Raw genomic sequence first — 18,881 nt, 5'->3', positions numbered from 1 at the left:
CAATGGGGATAAATTAGAAGCCTTCCCAATAAGATCAGGAGTAAAACAAGGATGCCCATTATCACCTCTATTATTCAACATAGTACTAGAAACACTAGCAGTTGCATGATTTCAGATGTCTACTGCCACAAATTACTGCTCCACCTCTATCTCACATGAAGAGGGGGTCATTCTACTTGCCAATGTAAGAACACAACTTGCACAAACAATCCCATTTTATCCTATCTTCTCTAGCATCTTCCTCCCTCTACCATTTTCATCTCCTGTCTTCAATCTTGTATTGACTAGAGACTCCTTCCCTGCTATTTACATTCTCATTTTTCTCAGATCCTCAATCCTGACTTGATAATATGGTTTTCTTGATTTTTATGACTAAATTCCTTGAAAAGGCTATCTACAATAGAATGCTTTCAGTTCCTCTCTTCTTATTTTCTTTTAAACTTTCTGATTTCTGACCTAATCATTTAGCCTAAGCTGCCCTTTTAAATGTTTCTTGCTGTGAAAAGTCCCAAAAGTAACTACATTCTCATAGAGAAAGATCTATAATTCAGAAGCAGCTAGGTGGAATATTGCATAGAGAACTGGTCTTGCAATCAAATCTTCTCTCACACATTTACTAATTGTGCAGTCCTGATTAAGTCATAACCTTTAACTACCTCAGTTTCTCAGCTGTAAAATGAGGACAATAAAAGCATCTATTTCCCATGCTCCTTCAAAAGATTAATATTAGATAACTTTGCAAACTGATGTATAAACCTTCAAATATTAAATAGTGTTAGCTATTTCTATCATTCCAGTTGAGAAGCTGTTTTTACCACTCAGCATTTGAAATATTTGAAAATACTCTGCATTGTCATTTGAGTTGGAAACACATTAATTTTATTCCCTTTGTATGCTCATGGATGAGAAACTTCATGGTGAAGTAGATAAAAGGGAAACTTCTGGGTCAGGAAGATCTGGATTTAAGTACTATTTCTTACTCATAACATCTATAAGACTGGTGACATCCTTCTCATTAGCCCCAGGTGACTCATGTAAGCACTAAGATACAGAGCACTGGGAGTTGTGGAAGGGTTAGGGTAGTTATCTATGCTAATAAAAATACAGGTCTACAACTAAATTAAAAACACTTGATTGTGATGATTTATATGACTCCAGCCTGTTACTCATTTGTGATAATCAACACTTCCATCAATGAGAGTGTTATATCATAAAAACATGTCTAGAGCAGGTAAGTTATATCTCTCAGTATCTACTTTCAATTCTCCTAAATCAGTTTATAGGATGGAAGGGTATAGCAATGAGGAGAAATTCAGTAATTATCTATTAATAATCTTTTTTTTCTTGGTTTAGGGAAACTCCTGATTGAGAAAACGCTTTTTCAAGAGCAAAACTATAGCTTAATTAGAGACAAAATAACTTTTCTCCTTTATATTAAGTTTTCTTTATGAGTCTGAATGTCCTACAGAGATCCCAAGATACTGGTTTCATATCAGAATAATTATTTTTTTCCTGACACCTAAGATGCCGAGGCTCAATAGGTTAGTCATTGCTAATCATAATCTTCTCTAACATCATTTTTCTGGGGAAAAATATAATCAAATCTTCTCTTTCCAACTCTGGCAATATATCAACAATAAGAAGAAATTTGACCCCATTCCTTGTTATGGTGATTCACATTTTAAGGAATGATTAGCATCAATGCAACAAAGTTTTCTTTAAACTAATTCATGTCCAGGCCAAGGTCTAAACAACAAGAATAAAAATAAGGGCAAATGTTATTTGTTATTCAAGTAAAAATTCAGTCTCTGAGGGACAGAACCATCTTTCTGCTTGAGAATTCAAGCAGCTGTCATGAGCTAGATAAGCAAACATGAACCGGAGAATAGAACGCATCTGGAAAACAGGCGTAAGAGTGCTGTGTGTTTAGGAGACTCCTTGTGCAGACAGGCTGCTGATTGGTATATTTGTGTTTTCTTCCCTTAGCATATGGCTTTAGGTATCCTGAGGCTGTGAGTTTCACCTGCTATGGTAGAAAATAGTATTAGATTAGGAGTCATAAGACCAGGGTCCATATGACAACTATGTAGGACCTCAGGCAACACATTTTACCTTTCAGGGCCCAGGTTTTCTCATCTGTAAAAGAATGGGATCAAACTGCAATTAACATGAGGTCTGTAGCTAATTTAAAAAGATTTGGATAATCATATTCCAATATAATTTCTTTCCATTATAAACTTGGTGCCTTCTACCTTATATTGATCACATCATATCCATTGAATGAAAGACTACAGGGGTGGATGCAGGCATTTTCCATCTTCTCAAAAGCAATGACTTCTCTCTCTGCCAACACAAGGTAACCTCCATATCTTAATGTCAGGCAAGACTCACAAATGGGATATGAAGAATCTTGACTGAAAGGAGTAGCAATTTATCTTTCAATTTTATTCCCAACTCATGTCTTTTGAGGAAAGAGGAAGAGAAAAGTTGATTGGGAAAAGGACTCCTTTTTCCTGATGTGCAAAGGCTACTTCTGTCTCTGGGTATGCCCTTTTCAGGTCCAATCTGCAGCCTTTCAAGGAAATGAACTTGTGAAATGAAGCCTCCTATCTACTATCTGATCTTGGTATATATGTTCCCCAACTTATATAGCATTTTTCTCTAACCTAATATCTCAATCCCTTGGGAATAAGAGTGGTATCCTTCTAATTGTGATGACAATCTCATATCTGTTCATATCCTTCACATACTAGTGTCTCTGAATTCCTGTTGACCATATTTCAAACCTTATTCTCCACTCTTCTACCACCTGATTTCTCATTCCTATCCCTCTCAATCTTCTTAATACAAAGTTTCAACCCAAAACCATTCACCTCTTCCACTATGCTCTCTGGAATTTCCATTCCATAAGCAAGAAACTACCTTTATGTTAAATTTTTGCTCTCTCATTCCCATTATCTTCTAGCTTTTACTGAAAATTCCCCTTCCTAATGACACCTTACCAGTACTGGCTATACCCAAATCATTCCTTTCATTTCACTGATTGAAGTAGAGGAATTGGAATACTTGTTTCCCATTGACACTTCCAAGTTCTTCCCCTACTTCCAACAGTCAGTAAACCCTATTCCTTTGATGTTCATGTTATTTATATTTACCATCCAATAAGAAACCTTGCAATTGGACCCTCAGGTTATGGTGCTTCCTTTTTCAATTAGATTTATAACTGTGTCACAATATTTCTCTCCTTTTCAACTCCTACCCCATTACTAGAGAACTTTAGCATACATATTGACTCTTCAAAAAATATCCTAATGACTCAATTTCTCAACCTGCTTTTCTCCTATGAGCTACTCCTATACTCTACCTCAGTCACACACACACACACACACACACACACACACACACACACACACACACAAATGATCATACTCTCAATCTTGCCATCACCCAGTAATGCATCTGCTCTATGTTTAAGAATTCTCAAATTATCTGATCTTATCTATTGACTTTTCATCTTTCTTTATCTACCACCTCATATATGACCCTAATCTTTATCCTTACATTTACCTCCTATCCCTTTATCTTCCAATTCTTTCCAAGGCCTTCTTTTCTGAACTAACAATGCTCTCCTCTTTCCTCAGTCTCTACCCCTTGGGAAACCAATTCAACTTCCCAAATTATAAGATCCAAATAATTGACTTTACACCCTTCCCTCACCCATCCCAAAGATGGTATACAATATGATCTGGGTTATACATGTATTATCATAAAACACACTTCCATATTTCTCATTTTTAAAAGTAACTATTCATTTAAAATTGGGATGCAGATCTAGTAGTGTTATTACAGAATCAAAGAGTTTGTACATTTTTATAATCCTCTAGGGAAAATTAGAAATTGCCCTCCTGAATGGTTTGATCAATTCACAACTCTACCAAAAATGCATTAGTGTCACAATTTTGCCAAATCCCCTTTAATGTCTATCATTTCTTTTACTGTCATATTGACCAGTCTGATAGATGTGAGGGTACCTCAAAATAGTTTAAATGTGCATTCTCTAACCAAGAGTGCTTTAGAACATTTTTAATATGATTGATAGCTTTGATTTTTTCATTTGAAAACTGGTTTTTAAAATATCCCTTCACCATTTGTAAATTGGGGAGAGACTTGTGTTTTTAAAATTTAAATCAAATGAGGCTTTATTAGAGAAATTTTCTATAATTTTTTTTCAGTTCCTTGTTTCCCTTCTAATCTTACTCACAATGGTTTTGTTTGTACAAAACCTATTTAATTTAATATAATCAAAAAAATTCATTTAAAATCTCATAATGTTCTTTGTCTCTTGTTTGTCCATAAATTCTTCCCTTATAACTTTTCAATGATCCATTTATTAGATTATTGTATCAAACTTTACTAATATATAAACATTTTGACTTTCTCTTGGTATAAGTCATGAGATATTGATCTTTACCTAGTTGCTGCCATATTGTTTTCTAGTTTTTGCATAAGTTTTTGTCTTATAGTGAGTTTTTATCCAAAAAAGCTGCTATACTTGGGTTTATCAAATACTAGATTACTATAGTCATTTACCTCTATATATTTTACATTTAATCTATCCTTTTGGTCTATCCTCTTATTTCTTACTAGTACCAGGTGGTTTTGATGATTAATGCTTTATAGTAGTTAGAGATCTGGTACTTCCAGGCTACCACCCTTCATGTTTTGTTGTTGTTTTTAATTCCCTTGGTATTCTTGACATTTTCTTCTTCCAGATTAATTTTGTTATTATTTTTCTAATTCCATAAAATAATTTTGGTAATTTGATTGGTAAGGTTCTAAATAGATAAATTAATTTAGGAAGAACTGTCAAATTTATTATAATAGCTTGGTCTAAGCAATATATATATACAAATATATTGCAAATTGTATTTGTGTGAAATTTTTTTTTGCAATTGTGTTCACATAATTCCTGTTTTTGTCTTGGCAAGTAGATATCCAGAAATTTTTTATTGTCTATTCATTTTAGATGAAATTTCTCTTTCTCTTACAGCTGGACTTTATTGGTAAAACAAAGAAATGTCAGTGATTTATGTAGGTTTATTTTATATACTCTAACTTTCCTAAGCTTATCAATTATTTCAGCTAATTTTTTTTACTTGATTCTCTAGGATTCTTTATGAGTACATCATCATATTACCTTTAAGAGTGACAGATTAATTTCCTTATTGCATACTTTAATTCCTTCAATTTCTTTTCCTTCTATTATTGCTAATGCTACCATTTCTGGTAAAATATTAAATAATAGTGGTGATGATGGTTATCCTTGCTTTACCCCTAATCTTATTGTGAAGAGGTCTAGCTTATCCTCATTACAGATCATTCTTGCTGATGGTTTTAGATAGACATTTCTTATTTTAAAACAAGGCCTATTTATTCCTTTGTATTTTATTGGAAAAATTTGAATTTATGATCATTAAAGAAATTTACCTAACATTTTCTTTCTCTATTTTGCTCACATAATTTATATAGTATTAGGCTTAATTTTTCATTAAATGTTTGATAGAATTCAGTTTTAATTTCCTCTGATTGTGGCTATTTTTTTTATTTGGGAGGTCATTAATGACTTGTTCAATTTCTTTTTCTGATATAGGATTATTTAAATAGTCTATCTCCTCTTTTGTTAATCTGGGCATAATTAGGCAAAATAGCTCCTAATTGTTACTTTAATTTCCTCTTCATTGGTAAATTCACTCTTTTCATTTTTGATACTAGCAATTTCATTTTCTTTCCTTTTTACACTTAAATCAACCAATGCTCTATTTTTTTTTCATAAAGCTAACTCCTAATATAATTTACTCGATTACTTTTCTCTCTTATTTTCCACTTTATTAATTTGTCTCTTATTTTTTAGTATTTCAAATTTGAACTTTAAATGGGGATTTTTAATTTGTATTTTTTTTCTTGTGTTTTTTTTAAAGTTGAATGCCCAGTTCATTGATCTGTTTTTTTTTTTCTCTTTTTTTACTGATGTAAGAATTTAGAGATATAAAAATTTCCCCAATTATTGCTTTGGCTTTATCCCATGAGTTTTTATATGTTGTCTCTGCATTGTCTTTATCTTGAATGTTTCTATAATTTGTTCTTTTTTCCCATTACCTTTTAAAAACTGGATCATTTAGTTTCCAATAATTTTAGTTTGTCTTTCTATGGAGTCTTATGGCATAACTTTTATCACAATAACATCTGAAATGAATGCATTCATTGTTTCTGATTTTCTGTATTTAGTTCTGATAGATTTTTTGTCTTAATACATTGTTAATTTTTGTTTAAGTGCCATATTTTATCAAGAAGATGTCTTCCTTTCTAATATCATTCAATGTTCTCAAAAGATCTATTAAATTTAAGTTTTTTCTAAAATTCCATTCATCTCTTTAGGTTCTTTCTTATTTTTTGGGAGGTTTTGGGAGGTTTCTCTGAAAATAGAAAATTGAGATTCCCCACTATTATAGTATTACTGTTTATTTCCTCCTATAACTCTATTATAGCTCATTTAATTTCTTTAGAAAATATAGAGGGCTCTACCATTTGATGCATGTATATATTTATTATTGGTATTACTTTATTTTCTATGATATCTTTTATCAAGATCCACTTTTTTTCCTTATCTCTTTTCATTATGTCTATTTTTCTTTAACTTTGTCTGAGATTGCAATTACTATCCCATCCTGTTTTTTTTTATTATTATTTCAATTGAAATTTACTAAATTCTCCTCCAGTCCCATACTTTCACTCTGTGTATGTCTGTTTCAGATGCATGTCTTGTAAACAATATATCATAGATTCTACTTTTTAATCCACTCAGTTATTTGCTTCTGTTTTATGGGTAAGTTCATCTCATTTACATGTATAGTTATGATTACTAACTATATTCTTATTAACCTGATTTCCTCTTTTATCCTTTTCTTTCTCTCATTTTATTCTGTTCCTCATCACAAATATTTTGCTTTCAATCACCATCTTGCCCACTTCATCTTCCCTTCTCTTAATTCCCCCCCCTCCCCTGCCACAATACCTTTTCTTATTCCATTCCTACTTCTTAAAATGGAAAAGTCGGTTTCTATACAATACATGAGTACGGTTGTTTTTCCCTAAGTCAGTTTTGTGCAGAAAATTGCTGTATTTTTTTCCTTGACCTACTTTGGAATTTGGCTATAATATTACTGGGAGTTGTCGTTTTTGAATTTATTTCAAGAGATGGTCAATGGATTTTTTAAAGTTCTATTTTATACCATTGTAAATGAATATCAGGGCAGTTTTCCTTAAAAAATTTCTTGTAATATGATATCTAGGTTTTTTGTTTGTTTTGTTACCTTTTGTTTTGTTTGGTTTTTTTAACCATGTCTTTCAGGTTGTCCAATAATTCCTGAATTAGCTCTCCTGCATGTATTTTCCAGGTCAGGTTTTTTTTTCTCCCAATGAGAAATTTCATATTTTCTTCTATTTTTTTCATTGCTTTGTTTTTGTTTTATTTTTTCCTTATGACTCATGAAATCATTAGTTTCCATTGACCCAATTTTAATTTTTAAGGAACTATTTTGTATCATTTTAATTAATATCAATAATTCCAAGTATTATATTTTATAAAGTTTATCAATAATCACTTGAAGTAGAAAGAAAATAAACTAAAAGAGATAGAAATTCAAACCTAATTATCTATCAAAAAGTACACCCAGAATAATAAGTTCTCCTGCTTACCCAAAAGCTCACTTCAGCTGCTGAGATAAGGAAAGAGAGAGAGAGGCAGGGCTACACCAAATGTATATCCTTCCTATGTTAACATATAATGTGAGAAGGATCATGGAATGCTGGGAATTGGAGTTCTGGGGAGCAGGTTCTAATTATGCAAGCCCTCCTATGATTCCAATGGAAAATAAACATGTAGAAATCTCCCAGATTTGCATGCCTAGTTTCCTCATAGGATCAGTACACATAATCAACTTATAGCTCTAAAGATCATTAACTAGAGGTCCATACAATATTGCATTCTCGAAGGCAGTGATGGGCAAACTATGGCCCATGGGCCAGATGTGGACCCCTGAAATTTCTATCTGGCAATGTGACATTATTCCTAACCTGACGAATACAACGAATAGGATACAATAAAATGAAACTTCAAAAGAGTTGCTTTAGTAACAGACAGAGAGATGAGCATTTCCTTTCCTTTGGCCCCCTCTTTAAAAAGTTTTCCCATCACTGCGCTAAGGGGAAATTACAATAATTTGGGAATAACAGAGAAATAAAAAAGAAAAAGAACAAAATTAATGATTGCTAGGCACATTGACAAAAAGCCAATTAGGAGGCGGTCCCCTTTGGCATGAATATACCTTCAAAATAAATGCTTTCAAACCCCCATAATTCAATTTCACTATATCCCATAAGTTCATTATGGATCCTTTGGTACAGTTTGAGGTTTCTGAAAGCATCTTCATTGAGCCTTCTCCAGCCAGTTCACTTTCATTTAGGTATGTAGCAAGTTTTTTATTCTAAAATTACTCTCAAACAAGAAAAAATTTTTTATAAATCTAGAATTTTATGACAATTATACAATCCACCCCTCCCCAAGGAAGGTGTTGACAAACACATGAATCACCCAGGGATGCATGCCTGCAGCCAGGACTACAGAAAATTGCCATACTATGAAAGGCAGAAAAGGGACTAGATTTTTGTAGCAGATGGGAAATATCTTTCCTTGGTCTGATTTTACTTTTGCTCTCAGGAATAGGGGAACCAGTATTCTAACCAAACTGAAGTACTTTTCGTGATATGGCACAGAAAAATTCTGAGTCTGACTTTGTCAAACAGCTGCTTCCTTGAACCACAAAACAAATCCTTTGTCTTGGCTCAGATTCTCATCAATCCCACTGGGATTGGTTGGTCTTCTTGACTTTTTGCTTCTTGGCACTGTGTAATGGCTCTTTTGTGATCCCTTCTGGAATCTGACACAATCATTAATCAAAGTCCCATAATATTTAACAATCAATGGCAGGTTTCCAGAGTCTAAAACCTTGGGTATGCATTAATATTAGGGCTAATGGATAAATGTAGACCTATATTAGTGCAAAAAAAACCACATGAATACTGGTAATGTGCTTCAGGTACAAAAATGAGAAAAAATATAAAACTCAAATACTCTATTGCACATACAAGGAAAAACAATAATAAAATTAAAAAGTAAATAAAAAATATAGGTCACAATCAGTGATACACTGTATTACCCAAGGAGAGGCAGAATACAATGGTTTCTCACCCCAAAAAGAGATCCATTTCCTTTTTACCTTGGCTATGATCCACCGAGTGATTACAAATTATTTTCACTAAGTAAAAACTTTATAAAACAGTAGTAGAACAGCTAATGCACATTCAAAGAAGTACCAAAATCACAAGAGCCTTTTTAAGGACAATAGCAAACAAACCCACTATTATTAGGATTCACATGAGTTGCTGTGTTACATTAAAAAAAAATTAAAAAAAAAACCTTTGAAGCTCATGGATACTTGTCACAAGTTCTCCATATCTAACCAATCTTTCAACCTTGGTGAAGATATTTCCAATAAAGCCTATTACTGCCATCATTCCAAACTGTGGTAGGAGAAAACAGAAGAAGAAAAAAACAAACTTTTGTACTGCTTATGAAAACCTTTTGGGTCTAAAATGTCACCAGGAATCTAGACCATTCTGTTGGAAGGGTACAGAGTAAGTTGAAGAGTTATAAATATAACAACAACCAGAAACCACTAGCCTACATGGGAAATTCTCCCTCTAAAGACCCATCCAGATGTATTATTCTCCCTAGGAAAACCTTCCCACCTTCCATATAATATTGTAACAGCTGTAAAAGGTATTTCTTTATGTCTCATCCATTATATTTTTATAAACGTGGAGGGGAGGGGATACAATAGTGCTATAGTCCTTCACTTCAACTACTAAATTGACCCTTATCTCTTGTTACAAACAACTCAAAGGTAAGCAAATAATCAGTCAGAGGTAGTGTTCCTAGATATCCTTAGAAACTACTTATAAAGATTGCTTAAAATCAATTTAAAATTTTAGGTCATTAAATTCTTCAAAGGTTGTATACAGGTTGTAACCAGTTTGATGGAGTCCATCCACGATTGTCTAGGTGACAATTAACAATGGCAGAAAGGCACAAAAGGTTGTATAGGCAATATATGACCTTAATGGATCTGGTGACAAATCCAGCATCAATAAGGACCTATGGTTTTGCCATGGAAAAGAATTTACTCAACTTGGCTATGGGCTTTTACAATGGTATTTTCTCCGGTTCAGTCACATGAGGAGTTTGAAATAGATAATATGACAGCACATATAGCTAAGTGGCCAAAACACAGTAACAGAAAGTGACATAGTGAAATAGAACATTATAGATTAGATTAATATGTGAATGTAAAACCAAAATTAAATCTTAAAGCAAACAATCAGCAAATACAATATATGTGGCAGGATACAGACACTGAATTCAAGAGTTCTTTTCTCCAATTTTGATAACTGTGTTACAGAGACTTCTTTACTATTTGGAATGGAACAAACTTAAACAGTTAACATCAATAAGGCAAATGGAGTCTAAAAAGGCTTAAAAATTCACCTCCAGACTCTTTAAGGTTCCTTCCCCTCCCCAGTATCATTATCCATCTAGATTCCTTTGCTCACACTTCTGGGGTTCCCCATACCCACACTGGGCACAGTGTGGACAAACCCCATATTGGATGTGTTGCAAAGACTGGGCAGGCAAAAATGGCAAGGGCATGTAGGGAGATGAATCTCACCCCTGAATCTCAGGATTACACAAGCTAATTGCAAGGACAAGTGCACACCAGAACAGTAGTAAGAAAAGACACCCTAAAACTTTTAGCTGTGTGAGCTCTGTAATGCTCTCCCAGGATGGGGGGCTGTTTGAGATGGGAAGGAAACTCAGCCATCCTTGCAATTCTATTTATTAAATTGGTTGCAAATCTCCTTCCTGTCTGTAGGTGGCAGTAGTCTAGTATCAACTGGCTAGGAGTAAAGGTAAGAGTTTTGGAAGAGTAACCTTCCTTCTCCTCCCCCTTAGAGGTAAAAATGCCAGAGACCCACTTTCTTCCTCTGCCATGTGGGCAGGGGACAGCTGCTTCCCTTGATTACTCTCCCCAGATATGTAGGCAGGAAATTAAGAGGATGGATGAATCTTTACATGTAAAAGCCTTTAGGAGGCTAATAGTTGCCTAAGAGAAACACCTGGGCTTCCAAGGCAACAGCAAGCCCTCTGCTATTAACAATGTAAGGGAAAGTGTGGTTTATATTTTACCAGCCCCACAGAAAGCAGCTCACAAGGTCCCCTAGCCAGTGTCTGGTCAAACATGGGAGGCAGTGGAAGCAGCAATAGCAGCAGCAGCAGGGCAGCAGAGGCTTTTAAAATTAATCTGTCTTTAAAAACTGCTCTACAACTTAGAGAGGAGCTAGAGTTTTAAACTATAGACTTCTGGTCTCCAACAATGTAAGATTTAAATTAATATCAATAACTCCAAGTATTATATTTTATGAAGTTTATTAATAATCCCTTGAAGTAGAAAGAAAATAAACTGAAAGAGACAAAAGTTTAAGTCTAATTGTTTAACAAAAAAGTAAGCCCACGTGAGTAAGTTCTTCTGCTTGCCAAAAAGCTTGCTTCAGCCGCTATGATCAGGAAAGAGAGAGAGAGGCAGGGCTACACCAAACTTATATCCTCCCTATGTTAGCCTGTAATGTGAGAAGGAACATGGAATGCTGGAAATTGGAGTCCTGGGGAACAGATTTTAATTACAGTTTTCTTCTGTGAGCTTTTGAACCTCATTTTCCATTTGGACAATTTTATTCTTCATTGGACTTTTGCACTTCTTTTTTTCATTTGACTAAGGTGTAATATTTTTTCTTGCATAACTTTCATTTTTCTTCCCCATTTTTTGACTCCCCATTCAATGACTGCCTTGTCCTCACTGCAAACTTGTACTAGGACTTGAAACTTGTCCATAAACCATCTTTACACCATACCCTCCCCTATCTCTTAACTTCCATGTTACTGTAGATGTTGACACCACACTCTTAGTCCCTGAATTCACCACCCAGGTATCATCCTGGGCTCCTCTCTATATTTGCCCCCACCAAAAAATAATACAATATTTTGCCAAAGATTTATTAATTTTACTTGTGTAGTATTTCTTCAATATACTACTTTCTATATTTGAACATTAACACCACTCTAAGGCAAACCCTTATCACTTCATGCATGGAGTACTATAATAGCCTTTTTGTATGTCAATAGCCCCAATGTTTTATAGAGGGGAGATAGAGAGAGAGTCTATATGGGGTGAGATTCTCTTCTAGCTCTCCCCTCTTTCCAAATATACACTATAGAGACTTCAAGGGAGTGTCACCCCGATATTGGGTAACCTGGATGGTCGTGCCACCCCACAGTAGTTGAGGGGCAAGGCTTCCCTATAAGATGAGGTATGGGGGATCCCAATCTGATTCTGAATGAGGGCTGGGTTCATGCAAGCCTCCCCAGAGGTCAGTCAACTTCACAGTGTCTGGCTTCAAGATGGAGGCAGTCAGACCATGCTGTAATTCCCTTCCCCCTTGTCTGTCAGGCACACTGGAACACTATATGACTAATTATTGGCTTTTATTCTTCACAATTCAGGGGTTAGAGAAAGGGGTTAAGGGCAGAGGGATTTGGGGGTGCCCTCTTCTTTATTTCTATGGAGTCCATTATTCAGGTGGGAAACTTTGGGGTTCCCACTTCCAAGGGTCTCCTCCCACCTCTTCTGCTTCTGTTTCTTTTTCTATCCTTTTCCATAGTTGTAAGTTAGATCAGAAAGGGTCTCTCAGCAAGGTTGGGTAATGGAAGAAGAAGCCCAAGAGATCGCTCCCAAAATGGAGTCCCAAAACTTAGCTAAATCTATCATTGAAGTCTTGCTGGGTGAGATGCGATAGAATCTTTGACCAGGGAATCAAGGTTTCAATGTCCAAAGAAAGATCCTCAGGAATCCTCAGGACTGGATCAGAACTGAGATATCCACCTCCTTTCTCCTTCCAGTCTTCACTGGAACTCTTCTCCTTCCTCCTGAGAATTACCCAGAATCCCCCCTAGTCTCAACCATCAACAACTGTCACCAACTCTTAACCACTCCTTCTCTGACTCTTTTTGTCCCATATCCCTTTGCACAAATCCCATCCTTACACTCCCCATATCAATTCATCTTCCATTTATCTACTAAAATACTTTTCTTTCATGTTTCCTAAAATGCTTTTCTTATTTCACCCCTCTACACAGTAAGCTCCAGTGGATTCCTATTGACTCCAGTATAAAATGCCCCTTTGAGCATGCAAAGCCCTTCATAACCTAGTCCCCTGTAAGCACATATTTTTCATTCTAATGACCTAGTCTTCCTGGCTATTCCATGTTCAAGAAATTCTACTTGAATATTGTCTTTGGATGTTCCTATGCCTATAACACTCTACCTTCTCTGCTTTTCCCACATAACTCCATAAATCCTTTAAGTACCAAGCAAAATCTCTGCTCTTCCAGGGAGTCCTTACTAACCCTTACCTAATTCTAGTTTCTTCCCTCTGTGAATCAGTTCCTAATTTTCCTATATATAACTTGCTCAGTATATAATGGTTTGCATGTTATGTCTGTTATAATTATTGGGAGGCTCTTGATCTATTTGAGATGGTAAATTGATATACAGAGAGAAATAAGATGACCCTTCTCCCTTATAACAGTTGCCCAGGCAGGATCCTTCAGGTCTAAGAGGTATATCCTTTCAGGACCCACCTTGGGTTAATTGATATCTTGATTTGGGCTCTTTAGCTAGGATAATGCCTTGTATTCTGACTGCGATTTCTCCCTTCCCAAAACAAGCTTTGACACTGCTTTAGGGAGGTACTTTAAACTTTATATTAACAAGAAGGATAGGGTAAAGGATTGTGGTATAGGAGACCCTATTCTACTGGTTACTAATGAAATCTCAACTGCTGGCAGATGAAGAATCAATGTAGCTTCCCTCTGGTTCAGTCTGGCCAGGACTAAACCAGAGTAGGTAAACTGTTGGGATATTTTGACTTCTTCTTCAATAGATCTTCAGCCTTACAGTTGAGTTATTTCCACCCTTTTCCACCCTCTTCTTAGTCTCCTGCCCACTTCCCGGATCCCTTCCGGGCCCTGGGAAACCTAGATATCTAGATGATGTAACTCCTAATATCTAGGGCAGTAGACACCAAGGTCGTGGTCAGGTACAGTTTGGAACGGTATCTTAAGTACAGGAAGAGTTTGCAGAGAAAAATGTTTGCACCCTCTCACTCCAAGACCAGGATCCACTGATCTCCAGCCTCAGCACAGGTCAAAGACCCAGAAGTTCTGTAGGATTCTCAACTGCCCCTCCTCCTACCTCTCGCATGACTTCCCTGGGAACATTCCGTCTAACTGACTTATTTGTCAATCAAAGGTGATCTTCAAGCTCCCAGAGATTCAATATAACATATCTCTTTTCAGATTGTAAACTTCTTCAAGACAGTGGTTGTCCTTTGCTTCTTTATAAAAACACTATTGTTTCATACAGTCTCTGGGACATTTGTAGATAGTAAATAAATGTTTATTCATTATTTCATAGATTAATTCCTGAGAAGTGGTCCATAGGCCTCAGCAAACTACCAATGGGGTTTATGAGAAACAAAAATAATATTAAGAATTCTTGATTTGTAGTATTCTAACTAGTAGATATTGGCATAAATTTTCATAATGGAATTTAAGGACATAAGTAGGAGGATAGACTTGAGATGTTTTCTTGGCTAACACTGATTTCTATATTCAATTAAGAGTGTGTGTGTGTGCACTTATATGTCTTTAGATATATGTGTACCTACATGTGGGTGTATGTGTGTGTCTGTGTGTATAAGTTGATTAAGTTACTCTTGGTTATAATCTCAGCTCCTTATCCTGATGGAATATTATATTCTAAATATTCCACTCAAATAAGATAGAAGTTAATCTTGTGTAATTCTTACTCTATCTGCCTAATGATATTTGAATTATTTCTTTCTTGCTGCTTGTATTGTTTTCTGCTTGACCTGAGAGCTTTTGCTTTACCTGTAATATTTCCGGAAGTTTTCATTTTGAGATCACATTCATGAGGTGATTGATAGATTATTTCAATTTCTTTTTCATCATTTAGTTATAAGGTAGGACTGTTTGAATAATTTCTTAAAATTTGATGCCTAGTTTATTTTTCCAATCCAGATTTGCAAATAGTCCAGTAATTTTAAAATTATCTCCCTTGATCTATTTTTTTAGCTCAGTTGATTTTCTGATGAATACTTCACATTTTATTTTATTTTTCATTCTTTTGACTTTACAAAAATAATTTATTTATCCTCATGGAGTTCTTAGTTCCAATAGTGCAATTGCAATTTTTAGGACAATATTGTCTTCAATGATATTCTGCATTTCTTTTCTTTCATTTGGCCAGTTCTGCTTTAAAGAAGTACTTTTCTTCAGTGAATTTTTATTCTTTTTTACCAAACTGTTAATTTCCTTTCCATAATTCCCTTTCATTTTTCTCATGTTTTCTTACAAATTTTCTCCACTGATCTAATATCCTTCTTTATTTCTTTCAGTAATTCTTGTTGAACTTGTGTCCAATTTACTTTTTCCTCCTTTGAATCTTTGTTTATAGCTGTTTTAGTAGTATTGTATTCTTCTGGATTTTTATTTTGGCATTGCCTTCCAACAATAGCTTTTTATGGTCGAGTTAATTTTTTAAAATTTGTTTGCTATTTGTATTGATTGTTCATATTTCCAGCTGATTTATTGACTTTGAACTTTAAGTTAACATTGGATTCTGCTCACCTAGGGATGGATAATTACTGTACTGTAAGGGAGAAAAGAGGGTTTTATGGGTTCAATGTATTAAAGATGGTTGCCAGAGGTTTGAACTATTATCAGTCCTCAATTAAACATAATCTTAAATCAAAATTGACTTTTATGGAAGTTTATTTACATGAGAGAAGAGAGAGAGGATGAAAATAAGAATCTATCTCACTAATTAATCCAGGTAGATCTTAACCTTCAGTAGAGGGTTAAAGGGCGTGAGGCCCAGAGGTGAATGGAGCAAACTTCATTTACAGAGTCTATGAAAGGAAGTTTCTTAATAGAAGTTCAGGAAGATTCAGTCTTTAAACTCACCACATGGAACAGTCTCAGTCATGAACCAGCAAAGCTCCCTCAGGTCCCCTTCACCAAACCAGAAGAAGCCTCACTCATTCAACTCCCTATTTTAAAGGGGTCATGTATGCATCAATTCAAGTGTCTTCCCCTAGCCTGAGTATCCAATCACAATAGACACTTTCTCATAGAAAGTATAGGGGGCGGTTTGTTGATTCTGATTCATTACTCACTCTAGCACAGGTGGGTTAGGACCTTCCAGAATTAGAACATGCTCTCACCCTTGGTGATTAAATCTAAAGATGTGCAGTGTAGACTTAATCTAATTATCACAGTACCAAGCTTTTTTTAATGGTGCTTTTTTCAGAGACAAGTCTGGGCATATACAAATTTATAGTGATTTGAACTAGAGACAGGTATGGTCACTGTTCTTCTGGTCTGTGATCTGCTCTTCATCCAGAAAGGCCCCTGCTCTTCTTCAGTAACAAAATCTAGTTTTCTTCTACCCTGTACCTGAGATATCCATCATTTTGTTGGTACAAAAGTATCCTACTACAATTATATACTACAGCTATTCAGCTATTCCCCAGTTTATGGACATCCCCCTAATTTCAAATTCTTTGTTACCACAATAAAAACTGCTACCGACATCTTTATAAAAGTACATCCTTTTCTACACTCTTTAATCTCTGTGGGATCCAGACCTAGTCATTGTTTTGCTGGGTCAAAAATTCTAATCCAGACACCCATATGCATTAGCCACTTAATAAATATAATTTAAATTGAATAAAAGATTTTCTAACTGCATAAATTCATATCCATTCTCCCTTATCCTTACCCTTGGGGGGGGAATCTATGAAAGGAACATATTTAATCATTTGAATTTCCTCTACTGTCAAATTCTTCTTTTATAGCAAGAAAAGGAAGGAGACAAGAAGAGGTATCCTGGCTAGGGAGATAGTGTCAAGAAAAAGAACTTATATTGAATGGGGAGTGGAATTGGATAATGAAATAAAACTTCATCTCCTTTGCCATTTTATCTAAGAATGTCCCTAAGTAGTTTTTGTGACACTGTAATACTTTAAAACAAGAATGATGAATGATGGTTAGATATTCTCTGACAATGATTTCTATCAGTAGAAAATGTTAACTGTGCTTCACTTACATATAGGAGTAGGAAACAGAGTGTTGTGGAAAGTGGTGAGGGGGTATTCAGGCAATTTCAACATTTCAAAGGAAATAAAAACAATTATAACAAGGGAAATTCAATAGAAAAATAGGGTATGCATGTTAATGATTTGCATTTGGAACATGTTATAATTTGTCAAATCAATAAACATCTAAATCAGTTTCTCACTCAGCTAAGCAAACAAAATAAAAAACTGAAAGGGAAGCTTTGTGGGTGTGAAGTCTTGCAAAAGAAACCTGACAAAAATGTCATCAGAATTTCCTTCAGGATTAAACCAGCAACTGTTGCAGTAGTTCATTTCTCTAGGAACAAAACTGCACGGAAAAGTCTCTGTGTGTAAGAAGAATGCCATTCCAGAAGTTGAAAGTGGAAGCAAAAAATAGTCAGGCAAAAACTTGTCGGAAAGAAACTAACGTGAAAAAAAAAAATGACACATAAGTTGCCTCAGGGGTCTAGCTACAGAAATAGAAAAGAATGATTGAATCCCTATACTCTACAGCTTATATCTGATTGGCACACCATGTGGTTAGACATCCCTGATTTACTGTGAATTTGACCCCATTTGACCTCCCAATTTTAGGGATATAGATGTTTGAGAATTTAGAAGGAAGGACCCCTATATAGCAGAAAAGGGGAGCTCTCACCATCTCAAGAAATAATGTGTTACTACAGTATGGTAGTTTGCACCTCAATGTATAATTTTGGTAATGAATCGCAAAATATGTACTGTTCTTCCCTTTGCTGGCCACCATACTGAAAAAGAAATTACAAAGGAATAATTAATATCATTTCATTATTAGTACCTTGAAGCAGTCTGCATAGAGAGGGAACAGGCCTTTATAGGTCTTCAATAATTTACCTTCCTTTGGTAAGAGTCCAAATTGAGAAATTGATTGATAGACCAAATTATAATGACTTCTGCTAAGCATACTTATTACGGGGATGGAAAAATATAAGTCTGGATAAAGATGGAAATACTGTAAAGGGAACTCAGTGAGTCTCATTTTTCTGTAGTTCAATAGTGTGAACAAATCTTGTGTCCTCTGAACCTCAGGAAGGTGGAAGAGAGATTGAGTAACCATTTTCTGATACCTACTTTAGGTTTTTAGGGTAATAAACTTAGAAATGGAAAGGTCATCTAATTTAATACCATCACTTTATGAATGAAGTTTCAGAGTCAGAATAATGTAACCAATCTTGCATAGATAATAAGATTCACATTGAGATTCAAACCCAGATTACTTACTTCAAACTCTAGCAATCTTTCTACTGTACTTTACTTGAAAAACAGTGGGTCCTTGATAAATATTTGGGGGAGAAGTTAGGAAAGAATGAAGGAAAAAAGAAAGAAAGAAAGAAAGAAAGAAAGAAAGAAAGAAAGAAAGAAAGAAAGAAAGAAAGAAAGAAAGAAAGAAAGAAAGAAAGAAAGAAAGAAAG

The sequence above is a fragment of the Gracilinanus agilis genome, chromosome 1, assembly GCF_016433145.1.
Source record: "Gracilinanus agilis isolate LMUSP501 chromosome 1, AgileGrace, whole genome shotgun sequence".
NCBI classification, from domain to species: Eukaryota; Metazoa; Chordata; class Mammalia; order Didelphimorphia; family Didelphidae; genus Gracilinanus; species Gracilinanus agilis.
Note: the sequence above shows the minus strand (reverse complement) of the source record.